We start from the raw sequence: 13,184 nt of genomic DNA on the forward strand, positions 1-13,184 counted from the left end.
AGACATCAGAACAATTTTTCCCTATGTATCATTATATTTTATTACATATTTTTATACATATTTTGTTCCCAGAGAGAAATTTATAGTTTTAATCTCATTATATTTTCCCAGAATATAAAATTTAAAGTCATAGCTATAATATTGGATAACAATATTGGATGTTTATAACAGCAAAATATTGTTGTGATCAGCATTTTCAGTATGTACATAATAAATCCTTGTATTTCTGGTAAGCTATTTTCCAAGGTGTTCAAGGAAATGCAGCTAATATATCATTACTGAGAAAGTAAAAGTTATGTAGTTACCATTACAGTGAATGCTCTCTGCAGGCAAACATAATTTTTTTCTGATTTGTTCAATGCTTCACATGTGGAATTCATAAATGAAAACTTGTCATTAAGAGTAATATAGGGGCTCTAGGAAAAGTGTTTAATCAGGAGGAAAAACCTGAGTTCCAAAGTGGTAATGGTGAAACCACAGCAAAGGTTGAGTGCCCTCTATCCCAAGAGTCTACGTTTCTAAGCAGGGGGTCACATACAGTATATATATTTCCATAATGTTAATATTTATATATAAAATGTCCATAGTATTGAGAGTTCCTTTTTATATGTCTCATTTCTTTGTACATTACATTATAGTTATTTATTTACCAATAATATTAAGTGCCAGCCACTTGAGCAAAAACCTTTTAACCTGCATTTATATAATCCTTAAAATAATCCGGTAGGATAGAGATTATTTCTTTATTTTACATTTTAAGAAACCCAAGTTAATAGTGAAAGTCCCATAGTAAACAAGCAAAGAGTCAATCTGAAATTTAAACTCAGCTCTGTGTAACTCATCTCTAGGCTCTCACTGCCCCACGGTGCTTAGGGCTCCCTTTTTGTAGGATTGCATACCACACATCTAAGTTCATTTCTTGACATCTCTGTACCCACAATCCTACAGGTCAAATGTGGTTAATGGATATTTAGTTTAAATGAATCTGGTGGGCATAGTGGTATATAAACACATCTGAAGAAAAAATCAGGAACCCTGCATTCCCACTCATGAGCTGGCTGAAAGTAACAATATAACCATAAGGTGGTTCTCCCTTGTGTGCTTCAGTTTCTTGAGATATAAAGGGAGAACTAATTGATTATTGTGAAAATTACAGGTTATCATAGATTTGAAATCTAGTGCATTCTACAGATGGGAGCTATTGGCAACAAAGATAAAATCGATAGTCCCAGGACTGGTCTTTGCTCCAAGTGTAGCTTGCCAATGCCATTATACCAGCCAAAACTTCAAACCCTTGCTTTGGGATATAAATTTCACCTCCTGCTTGTTTTGTGTTTTCTCCTTGGCATGACAGGCACTGAAAACTTTCTGTAATAGAATGAAATAGAAATAGAGTCTAGCACTGAAATATAGAATTGAGGACCATTCTGCACATTTCTTATTCAGTAATTGATGCTTTTGGTAAGTTCCTCAAAAAATGCTGAGACAGAAGCAACTCAAAGAGTTTAAAACTTCATTATTATTTATGTTTTTTGATTATTTCTTAACACAGCCACAGTAGTATTTTTGTGTGACCTGACAAAAATATTAAATTGATGGCTAATTTTATAGTTTTCTTTACCCTGGCTGTTCCTCCAGCAGCAGGTGGCTCCCTTGAGCTATACTTTTGTGATTCAGAGGGCCTGGAATTCACCCACCATTTGTGTATGGCAATCCTCTCTAAACATCATGGAAGGAAAAGCCAACTAAGTCCAGAAAAAATCCAGATAATCATATTACTTTCAAAGTGCGCTAAGTGTTAATTCTGTGTTTCTGAGTATATCCTGGAAATATTGGTAATCTACAGATTCTCTCCTCATTGAGGAAAACAACTTGCATATGTTTCTCCTCTAGTTTCCCTGATTCAGGATTTATTATGTGGTGAATTTATAATTCTCTTGAGATTAAACAAAAAAGATTTATTAATTCATTGACATGCTCATCTGTTATATAAACTTTTCTTCCCTTATATGCTTGACGGTGATGAGAGATGAAAGTGAATGAATTATACATCACACTGTCAACATTTGATGTTTTACCAAATCGGGTGGATATTTTTCCTTTATTGGATCAACACTGTGTAGTGATTCCTGTGCACAGCTGGAAGCCCCAACCAGGCTATTTTTATGTTAAATGATCTTAGGTTTCACAGCTTAAACATTTTATATTGGGAAGGCAGAAAATTATTTTATATTTTGTCTATGCTTGGCAGGTTACTTTCAAAATATAGAATTCTGCCTCTGTTTTTGCGGTACTCTACCCCTTATTTTGGAAAGCAACACTTTGAGCAGAGAGTGCTGGGGGTTCCCTGTGTTCAGTTGCTTAAGTTCCAGGCCAGAAATTTTATTACCATACAGGGTGGCAGAAAGTGGCTGCCAAGATAATTAAAACTAAAGCAAAACCAAGCAAATCTGATTCAAACATGTAAATAAATAAATACATCCAATCTCCAAGCCAGGGGTTCCAGTTCTAAATACCTTCAGAAACCAAAGAGATAATAAAGATTAGAGAAGCAAATCAGTACAGTAAATGAACCATCTGGAAAAGGAGAAATGGAAGCTTTATTTCTGCCTGACAATATTCATAGGCAAAAACATTAAATCAATATGCTAAATAAACAAAATGGATCTAGCTGTAATTTAATGTTGAATACATGTTTAGGGCTCATGCCATGAGGTCAGAAGAATGCTGACTCTTGCCTCTCTCCTTTTTGTTTTGTTCTGAAGTAGAGAGTGCTGATAGGAACAAAGAGCCGTGAGCCGTGGGAGTATTCTAATTACCAGCAACAGAAACCTAGATGGATAAGATTCAGATGAAATGAGATAGAGAATAATGGCTCAGAAAGGACACATTTTAGTAGAGATAACATCCTAATAAAGATCTGTTGTATGCTTCAAAACAAACCATAGTAGAATAAATATCATTCATATTAACTGGATGCTTTGACATTTATTCAGGTAAATTCCAGCTTTCTCTCAGATAATAGAAATGAGTAGAGTTCAGGGGAGAATTGGATAAATCCGGCTCCTTCTTTGTATAAAAATAGCATTTTAGAAATAAAAGGAAACTTAGAGAATATTTAGGTTAGAATAGTCTTATCTTACAGATAAGAGTCTGAATTTCAGTTAGGTTAGATAACTAACTAAAGTAAAAAATATTTTTAATGACTAGAACCCTCTTGTTTCTTAACTTTATGTTCATATTATTGCCCACCTCCCAGCTATGAACAAAATATAAAACATCTGCTATATTTCTCCCTACTTTACTATTTTCTAAGCCAATAGCTCTGTGCAATAGTAATTACACAGCTTCATCCAGCTGAAAAAGCTATCAAATTTCACAACATAAAATTAGTATTGGTAACTTGAGTATCACGAAAGCAGTACTTACCTCTGGTAGCACAAACACAATTTTACTTGCTGTGGCAGCATGTGCCATGAGACATGCTCTTTTCAAATGAGGAGACTTCCTATAAGATAGAGTACGACATCCTTCACAGACAGGCTGGGTAGAGATCCTGTCTCTTAAGGTTTATGTGTAAGGTCCAACACACTGTCAGCACTCACTGGAAGGCAGTATTTGATAATACCTCTTCAAACTCAGAACTTCAGTAAGCTACACATAGAATTCTTCACATTCAATGATATGATCGTGCGCTAGAAATTTTCCAAATTTAATACTGCATCCCCATCTCACTCACATTAAGGAATGTGTAATCAAGGATGCTATTTGTAGAGTACAATGGGATCTGCCCTATGTTCAGGCATACCTGTGAACCTTCAGGGGAACACTTTGGGGTAAAGGACCCCTGTAATTTGGAGCAATTGATACAATGCTCTACTTGAAAGTTTTATCATTGCATCATTGCATTATCCTTTTATCTCTTTATTCAAGTAATTCTGAGCATTATTAATCTATGTGCTGAGGACTGAACTAGATCCTGACATGACAATAAAAAAGTTTGGACATGGAAGGTCCATCATTTTTGACCTGTAGGAAGGTCTCAATAATCGTTACCATAAAATAAATTGGAGGTAGAAATAATCAAGAAAAAAAAAACACATGGTAAAAGTAGCGATCATAGGATAAAAATCTTGCTCTCTAAGTGTATAGAAAATGGATTATTTTACTAAAAAAGAAGAGTTTGCTAGAGGAAGTGATATTTGGAAATTCCCCAGCTCCCTGATAACTGAGAACGAAGTGAGACATGCTATGCTCCTCAGTACCGGAACCTGTGCACAGCCAACTTTGTGTCATGCTGTGTACCTCTTTTGATTAGAGCTCGTGGCCTTTATCAAACAGACCATTGGTTCCATCTATTGTGCACATTTTATTTTTATCAAATACTAAAGGGTAAAAAGAGGATGTATGTTTGTCTATAGAAGAGATGGAGGGAAAAAAGTTTAACAGAAGATGACTAATGAACATAAGAAAAGCCCTTCAGTACAGTCGCTTTATTGTGACATGGTTTGTGAGTCTGTTCTTGTACCGAGTAGGCTGCCTCTGAGCAGCCGAAATATTTTCTCTGGGTTCTCCCAGTCTCTCCTATGGTTCACTACATTTCAACATGTTCTTTAAAATCTTAACATCCTTTAATTTTTTTATGGTAGCAGATTTTTCAAATAGAGCTTTTTAAGAAAGTACATTAACTAAGATTGAATAAGTACTTATAAAGTATATTTATCCTGAAATGGTTAAGAATATAAATTATTAATGCTTACATCCATAGTACATTATACATTATACACATTTTTTAAGTTTTTATTTTATTTTTAATGCTCATTTGAGAATATTTAAAAAAATAGATTTGAGAGAGAGTGAGTGAGAGAGGAGAGGGGCAGAGAGAGAGAGAGAGAGAAACATTGTTCAGTTTCCTCTCCTACATTTCCTGATTAGGAACTGAACCACAACTTAGGTATGTGCCCTGACCAGGAATTGAACCTGCAAACTTTTAGTGTATGGGAGGATGCTCCAACCAACTGAGCCACCAGGCTAGGACTATATGCATTATTAAAAGGTCATTTTCTTTTTAGTAATAATGGGGATGAAACCACAGTGTTTATTGTTTGTATCAAGTGAAGGTTAATACCCAGATAACCACAAAAACAAAGCTCATGATAAAGGATATCTCTCAATCTGGTCAGGTGAAGTATTATTATTATGTTTAACATATATGAATACAACTGTAAAATGTACCAGTTTTTAACAGGAATTAAGGTCTTCATTTTAGATTTCCATTTACAATTTGGGGGCAGCACCCTGAGATGTTGGGCTGAGGATTGAATATATACCTATCTGGTCGATGACTATTTTACTGCTCTGTTTGGGGGGTATGAGGAGTTTGCTAATAGAAAAACCCTTGTGATTTAATGGAACACCATCAGCTATTAGTGCAGAATCTTGCTGGACAAACTTGTTTTTATTTTCCAGGACACTTTGACGAAAAAACAGTGTCCAGTCAACAAAAGCACCAACCAAAATGACTGACACAAACCCCATCTTAGTGGAAATAGGCTGCCAATATAACCACCTTTTTCTTTTTGTTTCAGTCTCAATTGGCCTCTGTTTCATCTGCTGCACATTCTGAGCTATGTTAGCTTTTCTGTTGTCTCAAATTTGTTTCTGTAGAACACTCTCACTGTTCTCCTCTCTATTGTCTTGCATTTTGGAGGATAGTCCTGTCACCTGTCAGTTTTTCTTCTTCTAACCCTATCCTGTTCCCATTGTATTTTTTCAGTCATTATTTTGACTTCTTTAGGAAGTTCTTTCCACCATTTCTGTATATTTGAATTTCCCTTTATAAACTTTGCTCCTTCTGTTATATTCATATATCAAATATGAGTTGATCTGGTGTCTGAATAAGTCCCATTTGATATTTTCTCATATTCAGTAACAGTTGTTCAATGTTAATATCACGTTTCTCCATCGGAACAAGACAGTTACCTACTAGAGAAAAGGTGCCTGACCACTCAATGCCTGCACTACAGTGGATCACTGCAGGCCCATGTTCAGCATTCAAGGAACCAGATTCTCTCCCTTCAAGAAACTGAGAAATGAACCTGGTGATCCAGGGACTCCCAAATCTGGCGAGGTGGTATAATGAAAGTGAGATATTGTTCTGGATTCACCACTACTGATGTCTTCTAAGTGCAGCAGATGTCCTGTGTAATATGACTTCACATCTCTGACAAGAACTCCACACTGACTCCTGTTTCTTTAAACCATGTCTCTCAGTCATGTTTTGTTGGCCAGTACTGTGCACATTTAACCAGTGTTTTCTCCACAACTTGGTTTAGTATGACAACTGCTTTCGTCTTTTGCTGCCAAACCAAGAATCAGAAATGACAGCCTGTTCCAGGAAGTGGACCGTGTGTTAGGAGGTAACTTTTTTGCGCCTCTTTTATGTCAGCTAAGCTGGCATTCATATAATCATTTTCAGCTTTTTGCATTTTCACACACCTGTGATCTTCAAGTACAGTTGCTGCCAATGATTCTGAGCACCTAACTCTTGAAACTCGCGCTGGATGGGGGCAGACATGGCCTCTGAAACCAGCTAGTCTTAGTGCAGCCTGTACTGGCACATAGGCTCAGGCCCCTTCACAAGCGTTTCAAAGTGCTGCAGCTGAGGAACATGTGCGCTCTGTGCGCCTTGCCTCCCCTCCCTATTTTTCTGAATAAAATTGGCCTCTCCAATTTTCTCTTTCCCTCCCTCTCTCCCTCCCTCTCTCCCTCCCTCTCCCTCCCTGTCCCTCCCTCTTCCTTCCTCTCTCTCCCTCCCTCTCTCTCTCACACACACACACACTGCTTTTCATTTTGCCAAAAGCTGTGATTTGGCAATGCAAAGCAAAAGGTGCAAAAATACTCAAACTTTCAAACTTTTTAGCCCAATAATTTTTACTTAGAATCAATTGTCAAAGATCATCAAAAATTATTTGTTATTTATTAGTGTCACAAACAATAAAAAACCTGGAATTTTTCAACACATAGTACTTTAGTAAATTGTAGTATATTCAAATATCACATAGCTTTTACTAGTTCTTAGATGAATATCCAATAAATACATACTTAAAATACATTTTAAAATATAAAATAAATGTTAGTTATTATTACTGGGTGAAGTGTTTACAAGGAATTTAAATAATAATCTTTATGCTTTGCCACAGTTTATAAATTTCCTATAGTAAATGTTCTTGTTTCAGTTTGAATTTGCTCAGAATAAATGCTATCTTAACACTGTTGCCCATCTGTGTCTGATAGGTGCTCTACCTGTGGAATTTTTCTTTCTACTCAGCTGATAGAAGATGGGAATGTTAGTAAGGAGTGTTGTAGAATCTGCCTTAATTTTCTTCAGAGCATATAGGTGGTCAGATCTGCAATTAAGACATTGGCCCAAGTTAGCATGTTTTAATCATTTAACTTTGACATTTTTACTTTAACCTTTACCTGCACTTAAAAGCAAACAAAAAAACAAAACTCATATATAGAACATTAACTGGTACAAGGGGCTTTGCACATGTAAATTTAATTGCTAAGGGCAGTCTTATGGAGGAAGGTGTAATTAATTAGTTTTAAAAAATGATTATACTGAAGTTCAAGAAGTGTACGAATCCAAAGATATTTAAGTGGAACCAGTATTCTCACTCAAACCATTTACCTCCAAAGACTATGCTATCTCCCCAGCACAAATATTTACTCTACCTAGCTATTGTTCCGAGAGCAATAAAATTTCCCTTTACAGTTCTGAAGCCTTACATTCATCAAAATCACTAAATTTTCTTTTCTCTTATAGAAAAAAATCTTTATTTATTTAGCCAGACACAATGAGAAATAAATCACTACCACCAAAGGTTGTACATACTGCAATAAACCATGTATGTACCTTTTAGAAATTCTTACAGGAAAGATCTTCTCATCACAATTATACCTCATTGTTTTATGTTGCCACTGAAATACACAGGAAACTGTCAATCAAACTGCCTCAAAGAAGGTATGAGAGTTATAATTAGCTCTTATTAGTGCCTCTCATCAAGAGTTCAGATATCAGTTTTGAAATAATTTGTTGTCACGTGCAAAAAGCATCTATAGTGGGAATATATGAAGGTATTTGAATCAAATTACATATAGATGTAGGAGAGCGCAAAATTGTTAAGAGTGGTGATTTTGTTTTCAGAAGTCTGAGAAGAACTGAAACAGTTTGAAATAACCTCTAGTAGAACTGGAGAAAACAATTTCTTGGAAGCCATTAATCTTATTAGCCAATATCACCCTGATAAATTTTAAAATTTTTTAAAAATTAATTGAGATTAAAAATAACTTCTAGGTTGCATTAAATACACAGAAACATGTGTGACCGTGAATCTTGTAGAGATATCTCTACCTGTTTGTTTTGTCATTTTCTTTAATAACACCTTATAGCCCAAGCATAGGAGGACATACATCAGATAATTATATTATTCCATAAGTGAGTTTGTTTTGTTTCATTTTGTTTTGTTTCCTGATGCAAAAGATGGAAACATTGGAAATAAACTGGTCCACATTCTCCTGGCTGAAGCTCTAACTGGGTGAGAAGGAAAGTGACAAGCCAAGTGGGACTTCCGTGTAATGAGAACACAGGCAGTGTGGTGCGGGGACTGGAGGCCCACTAATATAAAATTACAGAGTTATGGAAATAACATGAAAGAAAAGCTATTGTGTCAAAATGATTGTTTGACTTTAACATTTTTAAGTACAGTTGCGGGTATTAAACCCGTGATACAGTGAAGCTGCAATAAGTGAACCACGATATAGCGAGGGATGACGGTATACTTCACTGGTGAGTACCCATATAGAATTTTATATGTTGTTAAAATTATGTAGGTTTAAGAGTGTAAAAAGTGTTTAAGGGCATATGAAATAGTTAGTTGTGAGAGTGTGGGACGGGTTAATAAGAGAGTGGGAAAAGTTTATAAGAGTGTGGGAAGGGTTTATAAAGCCTTAAAATATATATAAATAATAAAATAAATATAATGCCGCTACTTCGTGGATTTTCACCTATGGCAGGGGTCTCTGGAACTAACTCCCAGATAGGTGAGGGATAACTGTAATACCAATTTACTTGTGGGTGAAACAGAATGGTGAAACTGAGAATATAAACATGTTAAAAGAATAGGTGGTGATGAGAATGTGCCAGGATGATGACACTGGGGGTAAGAAGAGACTCTGAACTAAAAATCTCAAAGTCATCAGTAAAAAGGTTGTCTTAGGAATGACAGTAGATTGTTGTCAATAGAATTAGTCAGTGAGTCTGTTTAAAGTTGCAGTTTTAAAGGTGGTTTCCACATTAGTGCAAGTTAATACAACCCTCAGATATGGTATGGCGGTATCAGTAAGGAAATTTTTTTTTTTATGGGTTTGAAATATTTTCTCTACCCATGATATTTTTTCCACAACCATTGTCCATTTAATGCTGAATAACTTATATCACTCTATTATCATTAATAAAATTATTTTTGAAGAAATTCATTTAAGCTTATAATAAAGAAAGCAATAATTCCAAAGTATTCACTGATATTAGCATGATCTCATCATCCAAAACCAGCCATAGGATTGTGAAACACACTAGTTAGTGTTCAGTTGTGGAACATACCTGGGAAAACATCTCTTGAGTTTTTATTTTGAAACAGCAATAAATATATAGGAATTTGTAGTGTAACACTAATGTGGTCTTGGAAAACATATTACAGTATCAAGATTATAGTTTGTTAACAACCTCAGATCTCAGTGTGTGTGTTGTGTGTGTGTGATGAGGGATGTATGTTCTATTCCACAGTGACATAGACACTAAGGGATCTACTGTGATGAAGACCCCAGCATTTGGAATGTCAGTAGTGTGGTTGATAGAGCAGAAGAATAAATAGATGAAGAATGGCACTCTAATTCATGTATGCTTTGGAGTGGAAGTGGCACACTGCGCTCACCCATTAGAGCGCATTAGTCAGAACTAGTTTTCTTGCCTCTATTCCTGGTGGGGGAGAGAAATGTGGGAAAGCAGATGGAATGTTTGAGGGGCCCGGTAGTCTCTGTCACAGTCTTCCCTTTGACTGGAACCCAAGAAAAGTTTACAGCCGGGGCAAGTAGCCATAATAAGATTTGTGCTAAGCAAATGATTTGCCTTTTTGTATAAAATGGAAGAAAATTCTTTTGAATAAAGACATAAAATCTGCAATTTAATTTTAGGAAATATAATCTACAAAATTTGAGGTCCTATAAATGGCCTTCATTTTTTTTTCATGATTTTTAGTTTCTAAATATTGTGGTTCCAGTTGAGCAAGTGACACAAGAATTGTGTCATTGGATCTTGTTATGATTTGATGGTTGCCTAAATTATATACCCCAAACCTATATACTTTTATAAACCAATGTCAGCCCAATAACTTCAATAAAAAATCAAAGATAACAGCCTAAAGATAACTTAATTACTCTTGGATCTCAGCTCTGCATCTAGACCTCACCTTCAGATAAAGGTCCCTGGCAGTCTGTCCTATTCTTTACATACTCTCTTTTTCTGCCATTTTTTTTCTGATTGACCTGCTTTATCTTCTTAAATTAACAAGCAAATTATTTGTTTTATCTCCTTTTATTGATTGCATATTATCTCATTTGCTTTTATCTATGTCTAAAACACCTTTCTCAGGTCTGAAAATATTGAAAATATTGAAAAATTGTATCACTGGGGCATGGTTAGTGAATTCTCAACACTCTATTATACATGGACACTATATGTTAGAAAAAGCAAGTCAATAGTTTCCATCTCCAAGTTGATCCAAATAGCAGTTGCTGTTCCTTCTGGAATCCCTAGTGATTTCCTCCCATCTTTTTGAATTAAGAGATCAGCTCTTAGACACTCAAAATGTTCACAGCAAACAACATTATATATTCCTGTGTTTTCCTGACTTAAAATCACATAATGAAAAATTACACTTTCAGAATGGATTATTGATATTAAATGTATTTGGTCTGCATATATATTTTGTGATCTCCTTAAAATGATAGCCCAGGGCTTCATATCCTACATTTAGGGGCTACTCAACAATGTGAACCTGCTACGTCCTTGATATGTTCTTTCATTAAGCAGAAATGAAGAGTGAATATTCCCTCCTTGTTTTTTCTTCCTTTTTAACTTATTTTTTGGGGGGAAGATTATAAAGTAGATCCAAATATCATTAAGGAAACCATATGTCATAATTCTTCAAGTTCCCTAAAATGGGTCTGCTTAATTGGCCCATGTTTTCCTTTTGGAAAGTTAGTTTTTGGAGGACAGAGACTATGTATTTCTGTGTCTTACTTACCAGGATACAAAAAGGCATGCAACAAGTTTGGATGAGTTATTTTAGAAGATATATCTAATTTCTAAATGAGATTTGGATAACAGCCTAAGTCTAATCCCTCTGTGAATAAAGATGCAAAGGACTGTCAGAACAGTTTGGTTCGTCAAGGTTTAAAGAGAAATTTATTATGACACTCTCTTGGCACACATGACAGAAATTAAACGAACGGAATTAAACCCTTAATCCTTAGGAATTCTTCGAACGGGATCTTATTCAAAGAGGCAAGAGACAGTGTTTGGACTGGATACATACTACGTGATTGGGGTGAGTTAAAAGTAAAATGATCCAAGGATAAATACCAGCAACACACTCATTAGTTTTTGGTAATTTCATGGCTTGAATATTACTTTCCAATTAAGTCTTCTTGTAAAGAGGGAGCTATTTTCATTCTAAGATTAAATATTGATGCATATTTAGTGAACAATAATGGCTCTTAAGACCCACATATATGTTAATTTTTATACACCCAATTACAATAATGTATATAATAAAAAGTAACATCTTTATTCTGCTCATATTATTCCTAGTTAAAGAAAATATGAGGCATTTAACCTCAACAGGAAGCTATTTTTAAGGATGTATTTTCAAGGTGTTTCAACAGTATTTCCTGCTGAATTAGATAGTGAACATGAGAGAATAAGCAGGAAGCAGTCTATCAGAGCCACCGGAAGGTTGGAGTGCCATTAAGTGGGATGGTGGAGGCTGAGGGAGAGCAAGTGTTGGAGGGACTATGAGAATTTCATTTTGGGACATGCTGACTGAGTTTGTCTTTCAGTAAATGAAATATATCCAATGGATTTACACATATAAGTCTGGAATGCATTGAACAACCTTGACAGGAGATTTTCACATTAGAGTTTTTGGCATTGAGATGGTGACAGATAAAACTGGACAAGCTCATGGAAGAGGGACTATAAAAATAGGACAGTAGGGCAGAACTAAGTTCTGAGGAACTCCAGTATTTAGAGATCAAAAAAGAGAAGAGGTCAAGATTTTTAATGAGACAAATATATTTGATATAAGGAAATACAGATGAACCCTTAGCAGTTTAAGATTCAAAGAAATAGTTTAAAAGAATTAAGGCTTATTATAAGAGAATCTACTTTCATAGTAATTAAGGATTGGCTTCTAGAAAACACTTACTACTTAGCTGAGTAACCTGTATTATTTGGTTAAGGTTTACTCTTTGCCATGGCTTTTAGGTTTAACAGTGAAGAAGGCCTGTGGGTTTTTATGTAATTGTTATTCAAATAACAATTTAAATAAGGTATATCCACTTTAAATGATGTAGATCTTGTCCTGATTAAGTAGTGGGGATCAAGCTCATATACACCAGGAAATAATATATCAGGATTTCCTGTGGAAAGTAAGTATTGTAGAGGAGAGGCCTGTGACGTCATTTGCCCTAATTCAGACATTCCCTTTGCTTTATTTAGTAGGAGTCATCTTTGGCACACTGCTAAGCCTGTTAGAGCTTGGAATTCAATATCCAATATTAAATCCTTCCATACACTTGATAGTTAACATCACAGAGATCTTATATCTATTTCTAAAGTACTTAACTACAAAGGTAAATCTTCAGGTGGGATTTGATTTTTCAGCGCATGTTTGCAACTTTCTTTGTGTAAATCTCCCAGACCATGGAACCTTGGGTAGTTTAATTCTGCTTCATTTCCTGGGTCATACCGAAGTTATGGGGGCATTTCATAAAATGAAATGGGCCACAGTAGCCTTACTGGGCTCACCAGAGCCATAACACAATGTATCTTTTAAACAGAG

At 35.4% G+C, this 13,184-nt stretch overlaps 1 pseudogene; it reads right to left on the bottom strand.

The window, feature by feature from the left end:
- Positions 1-5,277: 5,277 nt before the first annotated feature.
- Positions 5,278-6,577, bottom strand: LOC123821452 (annotated as a pseudogene).
- Between the last annotated feature and the right edge of the window lie 6,607 nt (positions 6,578-13,184).

Source organism: Phyllostomus hastatus, unplaced genomic scaffold (genome assembly GCF_019186645.2).
Source record: "Phyllostomus hastatus isolate PE091 unplaced genomic scaffold, TTU_PhHast_1.1 phas_contig_40, whole genome shotgun sequence".
NCBI classification, from domain to species: Eukaryota; Metazoa; Chordata; class Mammalia; order Chiroptera; family Phyllostomidae; genus Phyllostomus; species Phyllostomus hastatus.